The sequence below is a fragment of the Trichechus manatus genome, unplaced genomic scaffold, assembly GCF_000243295.1.
Source record: "Trichechus manatus latirostris isolate Lorelei unplaced genomic scaffold, TriManLat1.0 scaffold00209, whole genome shotgun sequence".
In the NCBI taxonomy this organism is placed as follows: domain Eukaryota; kingdom Metazoa; phylum Chordata; class Mammalia; order Sirenia; family Trichechidae; genus Trichechus; species Trichechus manatus.
Genome location: NW_004444145.1, coordinates 2,745,482 through 2,756,117, shown reverse-complemented (window position 1 = coordinate 2,756,117; position 10,636 = coordinate 2,745,482). Strand labels below are relative to the sequence as shown.

Genomic DNA, 10,636 nt, shown 5'->3' with positions numbered 1-10,636 from the left:
GGCTGCTCGTATGAGCTAGTTTGATTATTGGCACCTTTGAAGCTCTAATGTCCTGTCACCAGGTGGTTAGATCTGTTACTAGGTATGTGAGCTCAGGAGTCTGCCCACTCCTCCTATATGGATTCAGCTTAGGTGCCCAGGTAAATAGCCACCAAGTGTGTGGTGTAGGCTCTCACTTACAGTCCTAGACCGGCATGGGTGATTGGTGTAGGCACAGGCATATGGCTGCAGCAGGGGAACACACTCTGAGCAAGGCAGGAGGCTGACGTCCACCCCCGAGTGTCCAGGAGGAAGGCATGTCCCTGTTCCCTAGAGCACATAGGTGGGTGGGTTTTGCAGCCAGACTATGATTAGCTAATGCTGTTGGCTGTAATGCCTGGGGGTACCTCTTATTCATGGGCCCCTATCGCAGGTGGCTAGGTGGCATAGGTGGAGCCACCAGTCCTCAGGCCCCTGATGTGGGTAGGTGAAGACCCTGCTTAATGGGCAGAGCAGTGTCAAATGTCAAGAACTTGCCACTTCACAGCTGAAACAGTTGAAGTTAGAGTTCCGGTATATACCCTGTTGTATTGTGGTAATGAGGGCCTGCGCTGTTGAGATGGGCCCCCACACAAGTCTATGCAGGGGGAAAGGCACTCAAAGTCCATGGATCCCTTATATCTGTGCCTAGGCAAAGGAGCTGTGCCTACCCTGGTTCCTGGCTTAGGGGAGCCAGCAGTTTATTTTTTCCCTGTTTATTAATTTGTTCACTCTCCAAGGCAGGGAGAGTGGCTCCGGGCATGTGACGGATCCTACTTCCGGTCCAGGGGACTCAGCAATTGCTGAAGCCGGTTGGGACCAAGTGTAGAGCAGGGAGTGGGGAGGTAAATGGGAGAGAGGTTTTTCCCTAAGGGGGGTGTTTTTGATCCGTGCGGTAAGCCGAACACAAGAACTTATTTATTGCTGTTGAGGGCAGCTTCTCACTGTTCTTGGTGGCCGTGTAGACTCTCTGCCGCTTGGTCTCTGCCGCTGCAGGAAACGTGCCTCCCGAGCCCCGCCCCTAGCCTGCCTTTCCTGCCTCACTGCTCACGCCCAGCTGATCAGGCCTGAAGGGCTCAGGCTCTTGCTGGGTCAGGTCTGGTAACTCCTCGCTGCTTCCGAAGCGTCTCTCCCTCCCCCTGCCACTCAGTCTGGTTCCTCAACTCTGCCTTTGATGTTCAGGGCTCCCAGATTGCCATATATATCACTTGTTTTTTCGGGCGTTTGTTGTAAGAGGGTCCACCAGATGTGTCTGACTACTCTGCCATCTTGGCCCCGCCTCCAATAGCAGGTTTTTAAATTTTTCTGATTACAAATGTAGTTCTGGATCATTGTAAGAAATTTGGAGGATAAAGGAACACATACAGAAGAAAATAAGAATCATCCAAAATTGCACAACTCTTGCTGCTATTTTGGGGTATATCCTTGCAGTGTCAGTAGCAAGGATATTTTTTAGGAGATCTCATTGTAAGTGTCTTATACATGCTGCTGCTAAGCCGTGGCTTCCCCATTCTCTGTTAGTGAGTAGTTGGTTTTCTGGACCTAAGAGCAAGGAATCTGCTAAATTCTCATGTTACTCATTTGGCCCATTTCTCCAGTCAATTAAAATCTGTTTCTATTTATCAGCATATTGCTTGCTCCTCTAGCTTTAAGTCTTTCACAAATCTGTCAAGCTTTCCTCAGGTAGGCACAGGTCTGCATTTACCCAAAGAACAAAGGCCATGTGGAAGGCGCTAATAAACTGGAACACCAAAGCAAAAGATCTTACAAAAAATTTTATATATTAAGAACAAGCAAAAAAAGTTATCATCATAAGGCAAAATGGCTTTATTGGACTTCCTTATACCTATTTTAAGGCTTAATAATTTTTTTTAAATTATGTAAAGGTCTTAATTTGGCCCTGGCATAGTTTGACATAAAGTAGCAATTCAAAAGAACCAATTTCAAATCCCAGTGGAAGAAAGCTCCATCTAAACTGGCATCACTCCATTCCTTGATAGTCAATTACTGCCCTGCTCAATAGTCCTTTGGAAAGGCAAAGAGAGGCACAGTGCGTATTCCAGATAAAGGTAGTGCTGTGTGAAGGTACAGAGGCTGGACTTAACCCTTAACCACCACTACCCCCTCCCTTGTTACTCATACCTGAAACCTTGGTGTGTCATCCTTGACTCCAGCCCACATCAAATCCTATCAGTTCTGTCTTCAAATTATATCCAGAATCCTACCACTTTCTCATTGGGCCAGACCCAGTCAATGCCTTTGTGCAAACTAGAAAAAGGCTCTACCTTTGTGCCAGGTGCAACCTGCTTCTACACTGTCCCCACCTTCCCACAGCCTATTCTCCCCAGTATAGTCAGAGGGATCCTTTAAAATCAATTTCTGCTTTAAAAGTGTGTCTTTGGAATCTGAGACCCCTTCCCAGAGCTACTGAATCAGAATCTGTCTTTTAACAAGATCCCTAGGAGTTTCTTAGGCACAACAAAGTCTGAGAAGCACTACTTTAAAATATGTCAGATCCCTCCTCTGCTTAAAATCCTCTAAATGCTTTCCATCTCACTCAATTTAAAATCCTTAAGCATGTAAAAGCCTTTTACCTGTGTAAAAGCCCTACTTGCTTAAAAGCCCATACCTTAGTGTACAAGGCCCATGTTATACTCTCCCCCTTGCTCCCTCCACTCCAGTCAAGTAACCTCTGTGCTGTGCCTTTAGCATGCTATTCAGTATTATGGAAAGCCCTACCTTGAACTTGCTATTCCCTCTGCCTGGAATGTTCCTCCCTAGGTGTCTGCATGACTGTCTCCCTCATCTCCTTTAGGTCCTTACTCAAGTCACCTCATCAGTGAGGCTTTCCCTGACTACCTATTTAAAATTGTAATCTCCATCTACACCCCACTTCCTATCTCCTTTCCTGCTTGTTTTTTTTTCTATACGGCACCAATCAATATCTAACATAGTATATCTTTTATTTATTTATTTTGCTTATTGTCCTTCTTCCGAACCCTCTGTTATTGTTATTGTTGTGTGTCCCTCAAGTCGATTCTGACTCATAGCAATCCTATAGGGCAGAGTAGAACTGCCCCATAGGGCTTCCTAGGTTGTAATCTTTATAGGGGAGGACTGGTGGCTCAGTAGTTAAGAGCTCGGCTGCTAACCACAAGGTCGGCAGTTTGAATCCACCAGCTGCTCCTTGGAGACAGTTCTACTCTGTCCTACAGGGTCGCTATGAGTCAGAATTGACTCGACAGCAATGGGTAATCTTTATGGGAACAGATTGCCCTCTAAGAATGTAAAATGTAGGAAGGCAGGGTTTTTATCTGTTGTATTCGCTGATCTATGCCCAGAGCCTGGCACAGTGGACGCAGTCAATAAATCCTTGTTGAATTAACTTCTTTAACTTTTTTTAATTTCCCTCTCTATGAACTGGGAAGCTCAGTCTAAGAAGACTATATGGCTTGTCTGACCCTTTGCTCTTAGTGGTCCTCTGCTGGCTCCTAATGCTTGCTGTTTCAAGTTCAAGGCCTCTAAAGCGGGCCTTAATAAGTCATCCTAGAATTTTGCTAGGGAACCACATTCAGCTCACCAGTTTGTTGTGTACAGAAACCACCTTCTTCCCACTAGCCTTTCAGAGTCCTGGTCCCTCTCTTTATAACACCAACAGTGCCTTGGCTGTCATTTACATGGCTCTCTTTTAGATTAGCCTGGTATTCTCTGGGTTACTTCCTTTCTCTTGAGCTCACTTCTCCACTTCCCCAGTGTTCCAGCTGCTCCTTTAGTGCTTTGATACGAAACAGAAGTGAAAAGGGCTGGAGGAGTTCCACTTTCTCTGATATATACAGCTTCCTGGCACAGCTTCCTGGCACTTCTTCTAAGTCTCTGACTGTTAAGTCTTCTAAATTTCTGCTATAAAATTTTATGTGCATTTCTTTAAAGACTCACTTTCTGAAATTGCATACTTAGAAATAAGAGGGCCTGTAGGAAGAACAGGATTGGGTAGACAACCCAAAATTTATGGAACTTTGTAACCAGAGCCCTAACACAATAACAATCCCAATAAAAATACTGGCAGAGTTAAACCTCCACTAGCATTTGAACCTAGAATCCCAGTCAGTCCTTTGCAGCCTCGTACCCTGGGTGTGTGCTTCCTCCTTTTAGATGTAGGTTCCAGAGAGCCTTCACTTCTAAAAGAGACCATTTTCATCAGAAATAAAATCTGATCTAGGGGCTGTCTTCTTCATTAATCTGTAGTTTTATAATAGAGGGAAAGTTCTTTGTGCCTTCTTCATCTGCTTCACCTGAAGGTTTAACATAAGTTGTTGTTGTTAGGTGCCACTAAGTCGATTTTGACTCACAGCAACCCCATGTGACAGAGTGGAACTGCCCCATGGGGTTTTCTAAGCTGTAATCTTTATGGAAGCAGATTGCCAGGTCTTTCTCCCATGGAGCCACTGGATGGGGTCAAACCCTTAGCAGGGGCATGCTCAATGGGCTGCACCACCAGGGCTCCTTTTAACATAAGTAGAAACCTACCAATAACTACTCAAAGGAAGGCACTTCTATAGAACTTTCTGGGTTTTTTTTCTTAAGATCTTCCTATATTGCTTACCGCTCTCTTTAGTTGTGAGACAGCTTGCCCCTGATAATGTCAAACATTAAAGTTGTGGAAGTTGCATATGAACAAATATAACTTCCCCATTACACTGACATCATTCTTCTGTAACTCGCCTATGAGTGAGTTCAGGTTCAAGGAGCATCCTTGTAGCAGAGTCTTGTATTTGATTGTGGTCATCAGTTTTTCTTCCACCTTTATCCATACTTTTTTAAACTCTTGAATTTTTTGGAAGCTTATTGTGCTACTTCATAGATATCTTTCATTACCTCTTCCTCTTTTTTCCCATTGGAAAAAGAAGAAAAAAAAAAAAAAAACAGTGGTAGGAAGGTTTAGTGTAGATACCTTGCTTGGGCTTTGGAGCTGGTAGTCCTGGATTCAGATCTTGGCTCCATCCACTCTTAATTTGTGCATAATGTGAAGCAAGACACTTAACTCTTCCTGGGTCTCCGGGTGCACATCAGCAAATAAAAACCCCTACTTTGAAGCACATGATGTTATAAAAATTAATTATCTCTATAAAGCACCTGACACAAAGCAGGGATTTAGTAAATAGCAGCTGTTATAATTGGGATCATTTGCAGAACTTCCCAGCCAGGAATCATCTTCCCTTCCAGATTTGCTTTCTAGAGACTCGTATTTATCTGTTCTCTGAGCCCTCAGAGATTGAGCTCCATGGTCAGGCCCCTTGACTTGTTGTTCTGCTTACTGCTCTGTTCCCAGCATCTGTGACAGTGCCTCTGTGCGCCAGTGGTGTATCTACGGAAAATAGCACTTATGCAATTAGTTTTAAATTGCTGAATGATCTCTCACAGCTGGCAATGGAAATGGGGATGGCCAATAGAAACTGCTCACTGGCGCGCGCACACACACCCTCAAGCGGTGCCAGGGCACTTGCCATACCTGCCATACCCTACATACGCCTCTCTGGCACGTGATAAGTAAGTGTAAAGTAGATTGTTGTTGATTAATTGTACTGAATCTTGTTGTTGTTATTAGTTTCCCTCGAGTCTATTCCGATGCCTGACGGCTCCATGTGTTTTTAATTGCCCATTCTAAGTAGCATGATGAATCTTGCACCATCCTGCTCGGGCCCGCTTGGGAGGTGAATCATCCCTTAGTCCAGTGTATCCACGCTGTGTATGCTACCCGCCTGTCAGTCACTTAGTAGCCATCAGGGTTATCAGGTTAACTGTCGAGGTATCGCAGTACTTGCGTTCAAGTAACCCTTATTTTACTTAATAAGTGTTCTATTTTATTATTAGTTATTGTTGTTAATCTCTTAATGTGTCTAATTTACAAATTAAACTTTATCATAGCTATGTACGTATAGGAAAAAACATAGTATGTATAGGGTTCGGTACTATCCATGGTTTCAGGCGTCCACTGGGGGTCTTGGAAGGTATCCCCCGTGGATAAGGGGGAGAGGACTGCTGTATAGCTACTCCATAGAGTTTTCTTGGCTGTAATCTTAATGGAAGCAGATCTCCAGGACTTTCTTCCACAGTACCACTGGGTGAGTTTGAACCACCAATCTTTTAGGTTAGCAGTCAAGTGCAAACCATTTGCGCCACCTAGGGATCTTAACTGAATCTTATCCATCTTTATATTTAACCTCCTGTACATGCATTATTATTCTTAATACATTGAAATGTTTTAGAAAGGCAAAACTAGGAGCAACTGTACAGAACTCTGGATATCAATTGTGGGAAGATGGGGTGCAGCGGAGTGCAGTACTGGGAGATTTTTGGGAGGAAAGTGCAGGGTCGGGGCAGCAATGTGAGGTAATGATCAAGTAGATAAATTTCAAGGCTTCTCTTTGCTATGTGTTTCTTCCCTACTGCTTCCCCCTCCTTTATTTTAAAGGAACATTGTTGGGAAAAATTTAAGGGGTGGTCTCATTTTCTTTTTCTATTTTAATTTACAAAGCTGTATTTTATATATGTCCAAATGCTCTAAATAGCTGGGATTTTGCAATTTTTGGAATTGTGGGATGGGACTAGAATAGAAACTTAGAGAAAAAGGAAGAATGGAGTTTGAGTGGTGCAGGGAAGCAAGGAGGAGATCTTTACCTCATCCTCTACTCCCACCCCTGATTCTCTGCACTACTCCTATGAAGAGCAGTTATTACCTCCTGTATTAGTTACCTATTGCACTGAAACAAATTACTCCAAAACTTAGTGGCGTTAAACAACATTTCTTAGCACAGCGCTGTGGAGCAGAAATCTGGGCTTGGCTTAGCTAAGTCCTTAAGCTCAGGGACTCTCACACGACCCAGTCAAGGTGTCTTAGGTTGAGGCTGCAGTCATTTCAAGGCTCAACTTTGGAAAGATTTGCTTCCAAGCTCACTTATGTGGTTGTTGGCAGGATTTAGTTCCTCATGGGCTGTTGGAGAAGTCCCTGGGTGTTATAAATGGTTAAGTGTTTGACTACTAACCAAAAGGTTGACAGTTCAAACCCATCCAGAGGTGCCTCAGAAGGAAGGCCTAGCGATCTGCTTCTGAAAGTTCACAGCCTTGAAAACCTTATAGAGTGCAGTTCTACTCTGCACGCATGAGGTCGCCATGAGTCGCAATCGATTAGACGGCAACTGGTTTAGTTTTTTTGGGGCTGTTGGACTGAAGTGGTTGTTGGCCCAAGGCTGCCCTCAGTTCCTCACCCTCTCCATCAGGCTGCTCATGACATGGTAGTTTGCTTCATCAGAGCGGGCAAGCAAGAAGAGCCAGACAGAGAGAAAGAGAACATGTGCGCAAGACCAAGTTACAGTGTTTTATAACCTAATCTCGGAAGTGACTTGTTAGAAGCAAGTCACTGGATCCAGCCCACACACAAGGGGAGAGGATTACACAAGGGTGTAAATACCAGGAGTCAGGGATCTTCAGGAGCCATCTTAGAAGCTGCCTCCCACACTCCCATTTTACAAATCAAGAAACTGAGACTCAGGTTCAGGAACTTCCTCAAGGTTACCAAGTAATATGCTGGACCAGGATTCAAGCCCAGAGCAGCCTTCTCTTTTAATCACTAAGCATATAAACAAAGTCACCTTATACAGTAAAACCTGTGAAAGCCGGCAACTGTAAGGCAGAAACCTGTCAGAGAAGGAAAACTCAGTGGGTGTTTATGAAGTAGGATTCTTAATAGAGAGTGATAGAAAAGCACCCTGTCAAAGGCAGAAAACTTGAGACACCCAGAAAAATAAGACAGTCCCATTGAGTTCTGGCTCTCGTGGGTTTCACTGTATAATATTTAAAGTAGTAGCTATTATGTATGCTTATATGTTCTCTCATTCAGTCTTCACAATACCCCTGCTAAGTAAACCTGTTGCCATTGAATTGATTCCAACTCAACAACCTGATAGCGACCCTATTGGACAGAGTAGAACTGCCCCATAGGGCTTCCAAGGCTTTAATCTTGACAGGAGCAGATTGCCACATCTTTCTCTTGTGGAGCAGCTGGTGGGTTCGAACTGCTGACCTTTTGGTTAGCAGCTGAGCACTTAACCACTGCACCACCAGGGCTCCTTAACCCTGCTAAGCAGATTAATATAAGTCCCATTGGTAAAGAGAAGAATGGATGAATAAATTAAGAGATGTAATCATTTGCCCAAGTCCACAAAGTGGCTGAGTATATTACCATTCCTAAAGAAAAGAAAGAGTGGAGAACTGTGGAGAAGATGTTGGCTTGGCCAGGGGAAGTAGAGGCACTCTAGGCAGCCCACTTCTGCTTTCTCTGTTGCAGGACCAGGAGGGTCAATAGACCAACCCTTGGCCTAGGTGAAAAGATCCCACCGCACCATTGGCCCCTCTTAGCACTGCTCCCAGGCTCACCAGACCACCTCCAATGATTTAATGTCACTTGTCCTAGATGAATTGGAAACTGAGGATCCCTGGTGGCACAACAGTTAAGAGCTCAGCTGCTAAGCGAAAGGTTGGTTAAGAGCACAGCTGCTAACAGAAACGTTGGCAGTTCAAACCCATGTAGCAGCTCTGTGATCTCCTCCTGGAAAGATTACAGCCTAGGAAACAGCCTAGGGCAGTTCCACTCTGTCACATGGGGCAGCTGTGAGACGAAATTGACTCCACTGGCACCCAACAACGAGATGGAAACTGGACAGGAATCATGCTCATGCTCCAAACTCCACAACCTTTGAACCCTCTTGTCTCAGAGCTTTGACGCAAGTTCTTCCCTCTGCTAAGAATGTGCCCCACACTACTTTTACCCAGTAAACTGCTACCCCAGCTTCAGCTCCCAGCTCAAATATTACTTCCTTGGGAGGTCTTTTCTGACTGGAAGACTAGGTCAGGTCTATTCTCCACACATGTTCTTCTAAGTGTCACATTTATCACAGTTCAGCAAAATGTGGTGTGGTAAAGGGTAAGCTCAATGGAGACGGGACATGTCTGTTTTGCTCACTATGTATCCCAATGAGTCCAGCACAGTGCCTACAAAGAACAGGCAGTTAATGAGTGCTGCTGTTATTATTCATTGAATGACAGAATTAAGAAACGTTACAATTTATTGAATTATTGTGATGCCTCCTGTGGGTGGTTCCAGGATCAGCCAGCCTGTTTTCCCCAGGATACCTCTGTCCTCCAGTAACCTCTGCTTAATTGTTACCTTTCCAAACCTCTAAAATGTTAATTAGAAGATGACTGAAGGACTTCCTGACTTACTGTGTAAACACTTAAAGGGACTTCCAGAGACCACTGGGGAAATTGGTAGTTTAGTTAGAATTCTCGCCTTCCGTGCAGGAGATCTGCTTTCAATTTCTGGTCCATGCGCTTCGTGCGCAGCCACCACCCCTCTGTCAGTGGAGGCTTGCTACAATGCTGAACAGGTTTCAATGGAGATTCTAGACTAAGACAGACTAGGAACAAAGGCCTGGGGTCTACTTCCAAAAACTCAGTCAATGAAAAGCCTATGGATCACAACAGTCTGATCCGCAACTAATCATGGGGATGGCACAGGACGGGCAGCATTTCATTCTGTTGTGCACGGGGGCCCCCATGAGTCGGGGTAGGGGTAGGGGTGACTCAACAGCAGCAAACAACTACAGATACCGCTAGCTTTGTATTCTTGTGACCCTGAGTCATGACTGTAGGGGTTGGGCTTTCAGGCTCTGAAGGATAGATACACCCATAACAGGGAATGCTGCTACAACAGAAATACCACAAGAGGGTGGCTTTAACAAACAAATTTATTTTATCAGTTTAGAAGGCTAGAAGTCTGAATTCAGGGTGCCAGCCCTAAGGGAAGGCTTTCTCTCTTATCTCTTGAGGAAGGCCCTTGTCTCTTTGAGTGTCTGCTCCTGGATTATCGTCACGTATCTTGGCATGTGTCTTCCCCCTACCTCTGCTTCTTAGCTTGCTTGTTTTAATCTGTTTTCTATCTCAAAAACTTCAGGAGCTCTGGTGGTACAGTGGTCAGGCGCTCAGCTGCTAACCACCAGCTGCTCCGCGGAAGAAAGATGGGGCAGTTCTATTCTGCCCTGTAGGTCACTGAGTTGGAAACTCAATAGCAACGGGTTTTTTTGATATCTCAAAAGAAATTGACTCAAGACATACCCTACACTAATCCTATCTCATTAACAAAGACAACCCATTCCCAAATGGGATTATAACCACTGGCGTAGAGGTTAGGATTTACAACATATATTTTTAGGGGACACAATTCAAGCCATAACAGGGGGTGCCAGATGTTTTGGGGTAGGGGACCTTATTTCAGAACCCTTCAAATTGCAGGGCCTACTCTGGAAGTGTGGAAAGGGTTTTAATAGGAGAGAAGCATTATTTCATTTAAAATAATGTTTAAAAAACTTTATAAGGACATTGAAAAATGCATGTGCCATAACATATAAAGTAAAAAATTATGCACAGTATATACGTTCATCATTTGATCTCATTTATGTAAAAATATGCATTCCAAGGAGAACGATGAAAAGGAAATCAGGAAAACAATACCATTTATAATAGCCCCTAAAAAAATAAAATACTAATGAATAAATCTAACCAG

The 10,636-nt window shown here is 44.2% G+C and overlaps 1 protein-coding gene across 1 annotated transcript in view; it reads left to right on the top strand.

Moving 5' to 3' along the window:
* SMAGP (small cell adhesion glycoprotein) overlaps positions 1 to 10,636 on the top strand; it is a 28,614-nt gene that overhangs the window by 15,228 nt on the left and 2,750 nt on the right. The window lies entirely within an intron of this gene.